Here is a 15,645-nt window from a genome sequence, read left to right on the forward strand (position 1 = left end):
CTCAGTCAGGAGTGGTCCGGGAACGAGTATCCGAGGACCGCAATGTGCGTTCGAAATGTCGATGTTCATGTGTCCTGCAGTTCACAAGTTGACGCGCAATTAGCTGCGTTCTTCATCGACCCACGAGCCAAGTGATTCACCGTTCAGGGTAATCATTTTATTATTATGTCGTTTTCTCATATTCTATTCGTCGTATTTTTAATATTTGATAATTATTAAATTAATAATATTATTATAATATCTTATACGCGTATAGAAAATTTATATAACGACATTTTTTATATATATATATATATATATATATACATATATATATATATTATAATAAATGGTAATTATTCGAAACTTTTAGAGAAATTATAATATCGTACTTTGATATATCTGATAAATTTTAACCGCTGCACATGTTTTATTACAAACGAGGCGCGCATAGACAGATATCTCGCACGATATATTCCTCCTCTTTATATTATTACAGTTTTTTTTTTATCTTGAAAGTTTTATACAAATTTCGACGGTCGGGCGTAAATCTTCGAACACCTTCGAAATAATACATAAAATATTATTTCTAAAACGAATTTTTATACATATCGATAGAATCGACATGTGCTTAAATTTCGTTTAGGTACCCGGATGAAAATGTCTCAATAACATAATCATCACATATAATCTTGTCGATATTTTCTTGTATTACCTTCAAACGATAAAAAACTTAGGTAATAATATAATAAACGAAATAAAATTTATCCATAAAAATATAGACACACACACACGACAACAGACGACGTTTCAATAAACTATATATTTTTCGTTTATTATAATAACGATTCTTTATCAGAACGTTTTTAGTTAACAAGAAATTTTGTTAATGATCGTTCCGTCAATCGTTATAATATATAATAATACATATGTTGTTATTGTTGTGTCGTCATCGTCGTCGACGCCTTCTATAAACTATGATAAAAATTTTTCGTTATATTTTTATTGGAAAAATTTATATATGTAAATATATTTTTATAGACGTATGAATTATATTTATCTTTTTTTTTTTAATTTTATTCGAAACTTGTTCGAATTTTGTAAAAATTAAAAAAAGATTTCAATATATATACATCTATAATATATATATATATATATATATATATATAATTTATAACATATATAAATTTCTTTTGAAGAGTTCGATAATTTTGTAGAAGAAAATTCTCTTTTACAATTAATACAGACTTGATTTCGTTTTTTTTTTTTTTTGTTTAAAAACGAACAAATACTCTGTAATGATCCTTCCGCAGGTTCACCTACGGAAACCTTGTTACGACTTTTACTTCCTCTAAATGATCAAGTTTGGTCATCTTTCCGAAGCATCGGCGACGCCGAAACGCCACCGCGCTCAGTCCGAAGACCTCACTAAATCATTCAATCGGTAGTAGCGACGGGCGGTGTGTACAAAGGGCAGGGACGTAATCAACGCGAGCTTATGACTCGCGCTTACTGGGAATTCCTCGTTCATGGGGAACAATTGCAAGCCCCAATCCCTAGCACGAAGGAGGTTCAGCGGGTTACCCGGGCCGCTCGGCCAGGGAGGACACGCTGATTCCTTCAGTGTAGCGCGCGTGCGGCCCAGAACATCTAAGGGCATCACAGACCTGTTATTGCTCAATCTCGTGCGGCTAGAAGCCGCCTGTCCCTCTAAGAAGAATTATTTGTACGCCGACAGTAAAAACCGCGAACGGCAAGAGCCGAAACTCAATACCGACGGGCCTTTGGGATGTCGAAATACGCCTAGTTAGCAGGCTAGAGTCTCGTTCGTTATCGGAATTAACCAGACAAATCGCTCCACCAACTAAGAACGGCCATGCACCACCACCCACCGAATCAAGAAAGAGCTCTCAATCTGTCAATCCTTCCGGTGTCCGGGCCTGGTGAGGTTTCCCGTGTTGAGTCAAATTAAGCCGCAGGCTCCACTCCTGGTGGTGCCCTTCCGTCAATTCCTTTAAGTTTCAGCTTTGCAACCATACTTCCCCCGGAACCCAAAAGCTTTGGTTTCCCGGAAGCTGCCCGCCGAGTCATCGGAGGAACGTCGGCGGATCGCTAGCTGGCATCGTTTATGGTTAGAACTAGGGCGGTATCTGATCGCCTTCGAACCTCTAACTTTCGTTCTTGATCAATGAAAGCGTTTTTGGCAAATGCTTTCGCTTCTGTCCGTCTTGCGACGATCCAAGAATTTCACCTCTAACGTCGCAATACGAATGCCCCCATCCGTTCCTATTAATCATTACCTCGGGGTTCCGAAAACCAACAAAATAGAACCGAGGTCCTATTCCATTATTCCATGCACACAGTATTCAGGCAAAATTTTGGCCTGCTTTAAGCACTCTAATTTGTTCAAAGTAAACGTGCCGGCCCACCTCGACACTCAGTCAAGAGCACCGCGGCGGGATTGAGTTGGGCCGCCCTTGCGAGCTAAGCCCACCGGCAGGACGTCCCACGACACGCCAGTTAACACCGCGTACGATGAACCAGCGGCGTGGGACACAGATTCGACTACGAGCTTTTTAACCGCAACAACTTTAATATACGCTATTGGAGCTGGAATTACCGCGGCTGCTGGCACCAGACTTGCCCTCCAATTGATCCTCGTTAAAGGGTTTAGAGTGTACTCATTCCGATTACGGGGCCTCGGATGAGTCCCGTATCGTTATTTTTCGTCACTACCTCCCCGTGCCGGGAGTGGGTAATTTGCGCGCCTGCTGCCTTCCTTGGATGTGGTAGCCGTTTCTCAGGCTCCCTCTCCGGAATCGAACCCTGATTCCCCGTTACCCGTTACAACCATGGTAGGCGCAGAACCTACCATCGACAGTTGATAAGGCAGACATTTGAAAGATGCGTCGCCGGTGCGAGACCGTGCGATCAGCGAAAAGTTATTCAGAGTCACCAAATTGTACGATGACGAGCAAGCCCGCCACCGATTGGTTTTGATCTAATAAAAGCGCTCCTTCCGTCTCCGGTCGGAACTCTGTTTGCATGTATTAGCTCTAGAATTACCACAGTTATCCAAGTAAATGTGGGTACGATCTAAGGAACCATAACTGATTTAATGAGCCTTTCGCGGTTTCACCTTAATTTGGCTTGTACTGAGACATGCATGGCTTAATCTTTGAGACAAGCATATGACTACTGGCAGGATCAACCAGGGAACTGTGTTTTATAATATATATAATATATATTATTACTATTATTATTATATATATATATATATATATATATATTTTATAATAAAAAACTATTATCGAAAAAGTTTTAATAACAATATCCAAAAGAGGATAAATTATGATGATGTTTTTTATATTACATATATACTTTATATTTATACATAATATAATAATCATCTATATTCGTGTATAAACACATTGTTATTTACTTTTTCTTTTGCGTGTTTGCTGCGCTTATTATTGAAAATATATAATTTTCAGCGCCACGCTTTATTTATATTTTTTCTTATTTTATAAAATTTCACCGAATCGACTATAAATCTATCTAAATTTAATCGAAATGAGAAAAATTAGATGATTACGTCGACCGGGCTACAATTTCGACATTATCTCTACCCTTCGCTAGATTGTAAGCGACATGGTTTATACATTAGGTAATAATGAACGAAATTTTTATTCTCGCACGGAATAATGAGAGTTATCGCAAATATTGTGTATTATATATATAAAAGTGTAATATAATATATATTTTTCATAGACGATCGCATATGAATCGCTCACGATAGAACGCTAGCTAAATTCGCGATCTCGCAATAGATATTTAATTTGTGGATAAATTGATATAATATCTAAAAAGGGAACCGCTAGCAATATACGTTAATATATTGGAGGAGAACGGGGACCCTTTCAGAAAACTATATAATCCACCGATGTGGAATGACCGAAACAACGTCTTTACGTAAATTATAACGAGTTTATTAAAATTTAACGAGACGTCAACTTCGATACACCACACATATATGTGCGCTGTACAACGGTACGCCTTCTACATTAACATTAATAAAGATGTATAGTGAAAATATATAAAAGATGTATTGTGAATATTAAAAAGAAGTATTATGAAATTACATGTTTTGTATTTAGAAGCCGTCCGAGGTGTATCTATCACATAAAAGTGTTATGAAAATATTAACAATAAGGAAAAAAAGTATTATGAAATTAGATCGCCGCTCGATGTATGAACGTACGAGGTGTATTATATAAAAGTTGTATGAAAATAGAAATAATAATGAAAAACAAGTATTATGAAATTAAATTCCGCTCGATATAGGAACTTGTCGAGAAAGATGATTTGTGAAGTTGAATGGAGATGTTTTGTATGTAGAAGTCGTCCGAGGTGTATGACATAAAAATGTTATGAAAATATTAACCATAAGGAAAAAAAGTATTATGAATTTAGATCGCCGCTCGATGTATGAACGTACGAGGTGTATTATATAAAAGTTGTATGAAAATAGAAATAATAATAAAAAACAAGTATTATGAAATTAAATTCCGCTCGATATAGCAATTTGTCGAGAAAGATGATTTGTGAAAATTGAGTGGAGATGTTTTGTATTTAAAAGCCGTCCGAGGTGTATGACATAAAAGTGTTATGCAAATATTAACAATAAGGAAAAAAAGTATTATGAAATTAGATGGCCGCTCGATGTATGAACGTACGAGGTGTATTATATAAAAGTTGTATGAAAATAGAAATAATAATGAAAAACAAGTATTATGAAATTAAATTCCGCTCGATATAGGAACTTGTCGAGAAAGATGATTTGTGAAGTTGAATGGAGATGTTTTGTATGTAGAAGTCGTCCGAGGTGTATGACATAAAAGTGTTATGAAAATATTAACCATAAGGAAAAAAAGTATTATGAAATTAGATCGCCGCTCGATGTATGAACGTACGAGGTGTATTATATAAAAGTTGTATGAAAATAGAAATAATAATGAAAAACAAGTATTATGAAATTAAATTCCGCTCGATATAGCAATTTGTCGAGAAAGATGATTTGTGAAAATTGAGTGGAGATGTTTTGTATTTAAAAGCCGTCCGAGGTGTATGACATAAAAGTGTTATGCAAATATTAACAATAAGGAAAAAAAGTATTATGAATTTAGATCGCCGCTCGATGTATGAACGTACGAGGTGTATTATATAAAAGTTGTATGAAAATAGAAATAATAATGAAAAACAAGTATTATGAAATTAAATTCCGCTCGATATAGCAATTTGTCGAAAAAGATGATTTGTGAAAAAAGAGTGGAGATGTTTTGTATTTAAAAGCCGTCCGAGGTGTATCTATCACATAAAAGTGTTATGAAAATATTAACAATAAGGAAAAAAAGTATTATGAAATTAGATGGCCGCTCGATGTATGAACGTACGAGGTGTATTATATAAAAGTTGTATGAAAATAGAAATAATAATAAAAAACAAGTATTATGAAATTAAATTCCGCTCGATATAGGAACTTGTCGAGAAAGATGATTTGTGAAGTTGAATGGAGATGTTTTGTATGTAGAAGTCGTCCGAGGTGTATGACATAAAAGTGTTATGAAAATATTAACCATAAGGAAAAAAAGTATTATGAAATTAGATCGCCGCTCGATGTATGAACGTACGAGGTGTATTATATAAAAGTTGTATGAAAATAGAAATAATAATAAAAAACAAGTATTATGAAATTAAATTCCGCTCGATATAGCAATTTGTCGAGAAAGATGATTTGTGAAAATTGAGTGGAGATGTTTTGTATTTAAAAGCCGTCCGAGGTGTATGACATAAAAGTGTTATGCAAATATTAACAATAAGGAAAAAAAGTATTATGAATTTAGATCGCCGCTCGATGTATGAACGTACGAGGTGTATTATATAAAAGTTGTATGAAAATAGAAATAATAATGAAAAACAAGTATTATGAAATTAAATTCCGCTCGATATAGCAATTTGTCGAAAAAGATGATTTGTGAAAATTGAGTGGAGATGTTTTGTATTTAAAAGCCGTCCGAGGTGTATCTATCACATAAAAGTGTTATGAAAATATTAACAATAAGGAAAAAAAGTATTATGAAATTAGATGGCCGCTCGATGTATGAACGTACGAGGTGTATTATATAAAAGTTGTATGAAAATAGAAATAATAATAAAAAACAAGTATTATGAAATTAAATTCCGCTCGATATAGGAACTTGTCGAGAAAGATGATTTGTGAAGTTGAATGGAGATGTTTTGTATGTAGAAGTCGTCCGAGGTGTATGACATAAAAGTGTTATGAAAATATTAACCATAAGGAAAAAAAGTATTATGAAATTAGATCGCCGCTCGATGTATGAACGTACGAGGTGTATTATATAAAAGTTGTATGAAAATAGAAATAATAATAAAAAACAAGTATTATGAAATTAAATTCCGCTCGATATAGCAATTTGTCGAGAAAGATGATTTGTGAAAATTGAGTGGAGATGTTTTGTATTTAAAAGCCGTCCGAGGTGTATGACATAAAAGTGTTATGCAAATATTAACAATAAGGAAAAAAAGTATTATGAATTTAGATCGCCGCTCGATGTATGAACGTACGAGGTGTATTATATAAAAGTTGTATGAAAATAGAAATAATAATGAAAAACAAGTATTATGAAATTAAATTCCGCTCGATATAGCAATTTGTCGAAAAAGATGATTTGTGAAAATTGAGTGGAGATGTTTTGTATTTAAAAGCCGTCCGAGGTGTATCTATCACATAAAAGTGTTATGAAAATATTAACAATAAGGAAAAAAAGTATTATGAAATTAGATCGCCGCTCGATGTATGAACGTACGAGGTGTATTATATAAAAGTTGTATGAAAATAGAAATAATAATAAAAAACAAGTATTATGAAATTAAATTCCGCTCGATATAGCAATTTGTCGAGAAAGATGATTTGTGAAAATTGAGTGGAGATGTTTTGTATTTAAAAGCCGTCCGAGGTGTATGACATAAAAGTGTTATGCAAATATTAACAATAAGGAAAAAAAGTATTATGAATTTAGATCGCCGCTCGATGTATGAACGTACGAGGTGTATTATATAAAAGTTGTATGAAAATAGAAATAATAATGAAAAACAAGTATTATGAAATTAAATTCCGCTCGATATAGCAATTTGTCGAAAAAGATGATTTGTGAAAATTGAGTGGAGATGTTTTGTATTTAAAAGCCGTCCGAGGTGTATCTATCACATAAAAGTGTTATGAAAATATTAACAATAAGGAAAAAAAGTATTATGAAATTAGATCGCCGCTCGATGTATGAACGTACGAGGTGTATTATATAAAAGTTGTATGAAAATAGAAATAATAATGAAAAACAAGTATTATGAAATTAAATTCCGCTCGATATAGCAATTTGTCGAGAAAGATGATTTGTGAAAATTGAGTGGAGATGTTTTGTATTTAAAAGCCGTCCGAGGTGTATGACATAAAAGTGTTATGAAAATATTAACAATAAGGAAAAAAAGTATTATGAAATTAGATGGCCGCTCGATGTATGAACGTACGAGGTGTATTATATAAAAGTTTTATGAAAATAGTAATAATTATGAAAAACAAAGTATTACGAAATTACCTAAGTTTGGTGACTGGCCGGCAGAGGGCGCTAGTATCTATAAAACCGTGTTCAGTTTGTCGTCTCTCCGGCAGAGGGCGCTAGTGTCTATAAAACTGTGTTTAGTTTGTCTTCTGGCCGGCAGAGGGCGCTAGTGTCTATTAAACCGTGTTAAGTTCGGTGACTGGCCGGCAGAGGGCGCTAGTGTCTATAAAAAGGTGTTTAGTTTGTCGTCTCTCCGGCAGAGGGCGCTAGTGTCTATAAAACTGTGTTTGGTTTGTCTTCTGGCCGGCAGAGGGCGCTAGTGTCTATTAAACCGTGTTAAGTTCGGTAACTGGCCGGCAGAGGGCGCTAGTATCTATAAAACCGTGTTCAGTTTGTCGTCTCTCCGGCAGAGGGCGCTAGTGTCTATAAAAAGGTGTTTAGTTTGTCGTCTCTCCGGCAGAGGGCGCTAGTATCTATAAAACCGTGTTCAGTTTGTCGTCTCTCCGGCAGAGGGCGCTAGTGTCTATAAAACAGTGTTAAGTTCGGTGACTGGCCGGCAGAGGGCGCTAGTGTCTATAAAACCCTATTAAGTTTGGTGTCTGGTCGGCAGGATATAGGAACTTGTCGAAAGAGTTGAATTGTGTAAATTGAATGGAAATTTTTTTTATGTAGAAGCCGTTCGAGGTATATTATATAAAAGTGTTATGAAAATATTAACAATAAAGGAAAAAAGTATTATGAAATTAGATGGCCGCTCGATGTATGAACGTACGAGGTGTATTATATAAAAGTTGTATGAAAATAGAAATAATAATGAAAAACAAGTATTATGAAATTTAATTCCGCTCGATATAAGAACTTGTCGAGAAAAATGATTTGTGAAGTTGAATGGAGATGTTTTGTATGTAGAAGTCGTCCGAGGTGTATGACATAAAAGTGTTATGAAAATATTAACGATAAAGAAAAAAAGTATTATGAAATTAGATCGCCGCTCGATGTATGAACGTACGAGGTGTATTATATAAAAGTTGTATGAAAATAGAAATAATAATGAAAAACAAGTATTATGAAATTAAATTTCGCTCGATATAGGAACTTGTCGAGAAAGATGATTTGTGAAGTTGAATGGAGATGTTTTGTATGTAGAAGTCGTCCGAGGTGTATGACATAAAAGTGTTATGAAAATATTAACCATAAGGAAAAAAAGTATTATGAAATTAGATCGCCGCTCGATGTATGAACGTACGAGGTGTATTATATAAAAGTTGTATGAAAATAGTAATAATTATGAAAAGCAAAGTATTACGAAATTAGCTAAGTTCGGTGACTGGCCGGCAGAGGGCGCTAGTGTCTATAAAACGGTTAATTATCACAAACTCCAACCAGGAAGGAAAGAGAGATGCTCCAATTACTTCACCTCGCCCAGGCCCGGCACGTCAGCCGTGACCCACTTCCTCGCCAAGCCCGACACGCCCCGATCCTCAGAGCCAATCCTTATCCCGAAGTTACGGATCCAATTTGCCGACTTCCCTTACCTACATTATTCTATCGACTAGAGCCTCTTCATCTTGGAGACCTGCTGCGGATATGGGTACGAACCGGCGCGAGCCTCCACGTGGCCCTCTCCTGGATTTTCAAGGTCCGAGGGGAAGATCCGGACACCGCTGCAACTGCGGTGCTCTTCGCGTTCCAAACCATATCTCCCTGCTAGAGGATTCCATGGAACTCGAACGCTTATGCAGAAAAGAAAACTCTTCCCGGATCTCCCGACGGCGTCTCCAGGTCCTTTTGGGTTACCCCGACGAACTCTCTTGCGAGGGCCCGACTTTTTGACGGTTCCGCTGCCGGGTTCCGGAATAGGAACCGGATTCCCTTTCGCCCGATGGGTGTGTACAAACTTTTTACGTAAGTAAATAAAGCTACACCACATCAACATCGGCTTTCGCCTAGGGCTTAGGATCGACTGACTCGTGTGCAACGGCTGTTCACACGAAACCCTTCTCCACGTCAGTCCTCCAGGGCCTCGCTGGAGTATTTGCTACTACCACCAAGATCTGCACCGACGGCGGCTCCAGACGGCCTCACGGCCAATCCTTCTGCGCACACCGCCGCGACCCTCCTACTCGTCAGAGCTTCATGGTCGCGCGCAAAACGCGAACCGCACATGCCGCTGACGGTCGAGTATAAGCACGACGCTTCAGCGCCATCCATTTTCAGGGCTAGTAACTTCGGCAGGTGAGTTGTTACACACTCCTTGGCGGATTCCGACTTCCATGGCCACCGTCCTGCTGTCTTAAGTTACCAACGCCTTTCATGGTATCCCATAAGCGTCGATTTTGGCGCTTTAACTCGACGTTTGGTTCATCCCACAGCGCCAGTTCTGCTTACCAAAAATGGCCCACTTGGCACTCTGATTCGAGTCTCGCGGCTTCATAAGTTCGAGCAAGCCGGAGATCTCACCCATTTAAAGTTTGAGAATAGGTTGAGGTCGTTTCGACCCCAATGCCTCTAATCATTCGCTTTACCGGATGAAACTCGTACGCTACGAGCGCCAGCTATCCTGAGGGAAACTTCGGAGGGAACCAGCTACTAGATGGTTCGATTAGTCTTTCGCCCCTATACCCAGTTCCGACGATCGATTTGCACGTCAGAATCGCTACGGACCTCCATCAGGGTTTCCCCTGACTTCGTCCTGACCAGGCATAGTTCACCATCTTTCGGGTCCCAGCGTGTACGCTCTTGGTGCGCCTCTTCTCGTAATGAGAACGAGACGCCCCGGGAGTGCGAAGCGTTTACAATTTTTATTTGCAAATCGCTTATCCTCCCTTGGTCTACGCGAGGTAAACCTTTACTTTCATTACGCCTTTAGGTTTAGTTATTTCCCAATGACTCGCGCACATGCTAGACTCCTTGGTCCGTGTTTCAAGACGGGTCCTGAAATTACCCAAATCGATAGCGTCGTTGATCGGCGTTTCAAAACGAGGTCTGTTCGAGAACACCGTAACCAACAGTCGTTCCGGGACAGAATCGGCATTATGTCCGATTACCGTCAAACACGAAACGCTCTTGCTACGGGCCGAACGCTAATTAATCTAGCGGCCCCGCGCCATATTTCTACCGTCGAGCGAGTCTGTCGGAACATCGAGGGTCCCCATGAATTCGAATAAAATCAAGTGGTCTACCACCTCGAGTCTTAGACAGACACCCAACGGATCACGACGTCCTACTAGAGGAAAAGTGCACGCGTTCGATATCGATTAGAAAAACGTAAAACGCGATTTATTGTAATATGCCGAAACACAAACAATATCCGTCATACAAACGTTCAACTTCAATTATCGAAACGCGAATGAATTTCCTCTTTCGACCTTTCGGGTTTCTCAGGTTTACCCCTGAACGGTTTCACGTACTCTTGAACTCTCTCTTCAAAGTGCTTTTCAACTTTCCCTCACGGTACTTGTTCGCTATCGGTCTCGTGGTCATATTTAGCCTTAGATGGAGTTTACCACCCACTTAGGGCTGCACTCTCAAGCAACCCGACTCTCAGGAGAGATCCTCACGCAATCGGCAACGGTCGCTACGGGCCTGGCACCCTCTATGGGCTGTGGCCCCGTTCAAGAAGGACTTGGACGCGCCGCACGATCTCGTGATAAACGGATCCTCCCTAACACCACATTTCCCGGTGGCCGATATCGACCACGGGATTCGGTGCTGGGCTTTTCCCTGTTCGCTCGCAGCTACTGAGGGAATCCTAGTTAGTTTCTTTTCCTCCGCTTAGTAATATGCTTAAATTCAGCGGGTAATCTCACCTGCTCTGAGGTCGATATATTATAATATATCTCTTATAATATTTAAATACAATTCGCCAAACTATCATAAAAAAAAAACGTGTGTTTAATAATAATATCATCTCTCATATGAAATATAACATTATTTGTTTTTATTTAAAGAGTCGGCAGCAGCAGCAGCATCAGCATCAGCATCAGCATCAGCATCAGCATCAGCAACACACCACCAGCCTTTATACATATATAATATTTTTAATATATATAATTCATATATTTTGTCGATATACCGTGTGTATAAATGATATAAATAAAACACTGGTCAGACGTCCAGTCTTCGAAACTTTATTATTTCTCTCGGACACGACGACCGCGTTATCATTTTATCATAAATATATTATATATACACACACTTATTTATCGACTATATATACGTCGTATATATGTATAATATATATATATATTATATATAAATATAACTCTCTACCAAACAAATTTTATGTATTTCATATAAATACACGATTAATTTATGGTATAGCGGGTTGTGTTCAAAAATTGCGTAACTTTTTCTATAAAAATTTACGCTGCTTTTCGCACTTTAGGATGCCGCACAAATACAAAAAAAATACGCACAAGTTTGTATGTGCATGTGTTTTTTCTTAATTAGTGTGCGTTATTGTTTCACATCCAACACGCTTAGGCATTATTTTTCTTTAATAAATAGAAAAATTTTAAATTCTAAGCAGTCTTTTAAATTGATACGACCCTCAGTCAGGAGTGGTCCGGGAACGAGTATCCGAGGACCGCAATGTGCGTTCGAAATGTCGATGTTCATGTGTCCTGCAGTTCACAAGTTGACGCGCAATTAGCTGCGTTCTTCATCGACCCACGAGCCAAGTGATTCACCGTTCAGGGTAATCATTTTATTATTATGTCGTTTTCTCATATTCTATTCGTCGTATTTTTAATATTTGATAATTATTAAATTAATAATATTATTATAATATCTTATACGCGTATAGAAAATTTATATAACGACATTTTTTATATATATATATATATATATATACATATATATATATATTATAATAAATGGTAATTATTCGAAACTTTTAGAGAAATTATAATATCGTACTTTGATATATCTGATAAATTTTAACCGCTGCACATGTTTTATTACAAACGAGGCGCGCATAGACAGATATCTCGCACGATATATTCCTCCTCTTTATATTATTACAGTTTTTTTTTTATCTTGAAAGTTTTATACAAATTTCGACGGTCGGGCGTAAATCTTCGAACACCTTCGAAATAATACATAAAATATTATTTCTAAAACGAATTTTTATACATATCGATAGAATCGACATGTGCTTAAATTTCGTTTAGGTACCCGGATGAAAATGTCTCAATAACATAATCATCACATATAATCTTGTCGATATTTTCTTGTATTACCTTCAAACGATAAAAAACTTAGGTAATAATATAATAAACGAAATAAAATTTATCCATAAAAATATAGACACACACACACGACAACAGACGACGTTTCAATAAACTATATATTTTTCGTTTATTATAATAACGATTCTTTATCAGAACGTTTTTAGTTAACAAGAAATTTTGTTAATGATCGTTCCGTCAATCGTTATAATATATAATAATACATATGTTGTTATTGTTGTGTCGTCATCGTCGTCGACGCCTTCTATAAACTATGATAAAAATTTTTCGTTATATTTTTATTGGAAAAATTTATATATGTAAATATATTTTTATAGACGTATGAATTATATTTATCTTTTTTTTTTTAATTTTATTCGAAACTTGTTCGAATTTTGTAAAAATTAAAAAAAGATTTCAATATATATACATCTATAATATATATATATATATATATATATATATAATTTATAACATATATAAATTTCTTTTGAAGAGTTCGATAATTTTGTAGAAGAAAATTCTCTTTTACAATTAATACAGACTTGATTTCGTTTTTTTTTTTTTTTGTTTAAAAACGAACAAATACTCTGTAATGATCCTTCCGCAGGTTCACCTACGGAAACCTTGTTACGACTTTTACTTCCTCTAAATGATCAAGTTTGGTCATCTTTCCGAAGCATCGGCGACGCCGAAACGCCACCGCGCTCAGTCCGAAGACCTCACTAAATCATTCAATCGGTAGTAGCGACGGGCGGTGTGTACAAAGGGCAGGGACGTAATCAACGCGAGCTTATGACTCGCGCTTACTGGGAATTCCTCGTTCATGGGGAACAATTGCAAGCCCCAATCCCTAGCACGAAGGAGGTTCAGCGGGTTACCCGGGCCGCTCGGCCAGGGAGGACACGCTGATTCCTTCAGTGTAGCGCGCGTGCGGCCCAGAACATCTAAGGGCATCACAGACCTGTTATTGCTCAATCTCGTGCGGCTAGAAGCCGCCTGTCCCTCTAAGAAGAATTATTTGTACGCCGACAGTAAAAACCGCGAACGGCAAGAGCCGAAACTCAATACCGACGGGCCTTTGGGATGTCGAAATACGCCTAGTTAGCAGGCTAGAGTCTCGTTCGTTATCGGAATTAACCAGACAAATCGCTCCACCAACTAAGAACGGCCATGCACCACCACCCACCGAATCAAGAAAGAGCTCTCAATCTGTCAATCCTTCCGGTGTCCGGGCCTGGTGAGGTTTCCCGTGTTGAGTCAAATTAAGCCGCAGGCTCCACTCCTGGTGGTGCCCTTCCGTCAATTCCTTTAAGTTTCAGCTTTGCAACCATACTTCCCCCGGAACCCAAAAGCTTTGGTTTCCCGGAAGCTGCCCGCCGAGTCATCGGAGGAACGTCGGCGGATCGCTAGCTGGCATCGTTTATGGTTAGAACTAGGGCGGTATCTGATCGCCTTCGAACCTCTAACTTTCGTTCTTGATCAATGAAAGCGTTTTTGGCAAATGCTTTCGCTTCTGTCCGTCTTGCGACGATCCAAGAATTTCACCTCTAACGTCGCAATACGAATGCCCCCATCCGTTCCTATTAATCATTACCTCGGGGTTCCGAAAACCAACAAAATAGAACCGAGGTCCTATTCCATTATTCCATGCACACAGTATTCAGGCAAAATTTTGGCCTGCTTTAAGCACTCTAATTTGTTCAAAGTAAACGTGCCGGCCCACCTCGACACTCAGTCAAGAGCACCGCGGCGGGATTGAGTTGGGCCGCCCTTGCGAGCTAAGCCCACCGGCAGGACGTCCCACGACACGCCAGTTAACACCGCGTACGATGAACCAGCGGCGTGGGACACAGATTCGACTACGAGCTTTTTAACCGCAACAACTTTAATATACGCTATTGGAGCTGGAATTACCGCGGCTGCTGGCACCAGACTTGCCCTCCAATTGATCCTCGTTAAAGGGTTTAGAGTGTACTCATTCCGATTACGGGGCCTCGGATGAGTCCCGTATCGTTATTTTTCGTCACTACCTCCCCGTGCCGGGAGTGGGTAATTTGCGCGCCTGCTGCCTTCCTTGGATGTGGTAGCCGTTTCTCAGGCTCCCTCTCCGGAATCGAACCCTGATTCCCCGTTACCCGTTACAACCATGGTAGGCGCAGAACCTACCATCGACAGTTGATAAGGCAGACATTTGAAAGATGCGTCGCCGGTGCGAGACCGTGCGATCAGCGAAAAGTTATTCAGAGTCACCAAATTGTACGATGACGAGCAAGCCCGCCACCGATTGGTTTTGATCTAATAAAAGCGCTCCTTCCGTCTCCGGTCGGAACTCTGTTTGCATGTATTAGCTCTAGAATTACCACAGTTATCCAAGTAAATGTGGGTACGATCTAAGGAACCATAACTGATTTAATGAGCCTTTCGCGGTTTCACCTTAATTTGGCTTGTACTGAGACATGCATGGCTTAATCTTTGAGACAAGCATATGACTACTGGCAGGATCAACCAGGGAACTGTGTTTTATAATATATATAATATATATTATTACTATTATTATTATATATATATATATATATATATATTTTATAATAAAAAACTATTATCGAAAAAGTTTTAATAACAATATCCAAAAGAGGATAAATTATGATGATGTTTTTTATATTACATATATACTTTATATTTATACATAATATAATAATCATCTATATTCGTGTATAAACACATTGTTATTTACTTTTTCTTTTGCGTGTTTGCTGCGCTTATTATTGAAAATATATAATTTTCAGCGCCACGCT

The 15,645-nt window shown here is 38.0% G+C and overlaps 4 non-coding genes across 4 annotated transcripts in view; all 4 read right to left on the bottom strand.

Annotated features, from left to right (window-relative positions):
* LOC130902683 (5.8S ribosomal RNA) overlaps window positions 1–151 on the bottom strand; it is a 156-nt gene extending 5 nt beyond the window's left edge. Inside the window, exon 1 of the ribosomal RNA XR_009060453.1 lies at window positions 1–151. This exon is cut by the window's left edge and continues 5 nt beyond it. This is a non-coding gene — a ribosomal RNA (5.8S ribosomal RNA).
* A 1,124-nt stretch (window positions 152–1,275) lies between these two features.
* Window positions 1,276–3,197, bottom strand: LOC130902607 (small subunit ribosomal RNA). The gene has a single exon (XR_009060438.1). It is a non-coding gene; the product is annotated as a small subunit ribosomal RNA (ribosomal RNA).
* An 8,965-nt stretch (window positions 3,198–12,162) lies between these two features.
* LOC130902531 (5.8S ribosomal RNA) lies at window positions 12,163–12,318 on the bottom strand. The gene has a single exon (XR_009060409.1). It is a non-coding gene; the product is annotated as a 5.8S ribosomal RNA (ribosomal RNA).
* A 1,122-nt stretch (window positions 12,319–13,440) lies between these two features.
* On the bottom strand, window positions 13,441–15,362 carry LOC130902612 (small subunit ribosomal RNA). Its single transcript, XR_009060439.1, has one exon. It is a non-coding gene; the product is annotated as a small subunit ribosomal RNA (ribosomal RNA).
* Window positions 15,363–15,645: the final 283 nt, after the last annotated feature.

This window comes from Diorhabda carinulata, chromosome 1, assembly GCF_026250575.1.
Source record: "Diorhabda carinulata isolate Delta chromosome 1, icDioCari1.1, whole genome shotgun sequence".
Classification (NCBI taxonomy): Eukaryota; Metazoa; Arthropoda; class Insecta; order Coleoptera; family Chrysomelidae; genus Diorhabda; species Diorhabda carinulata.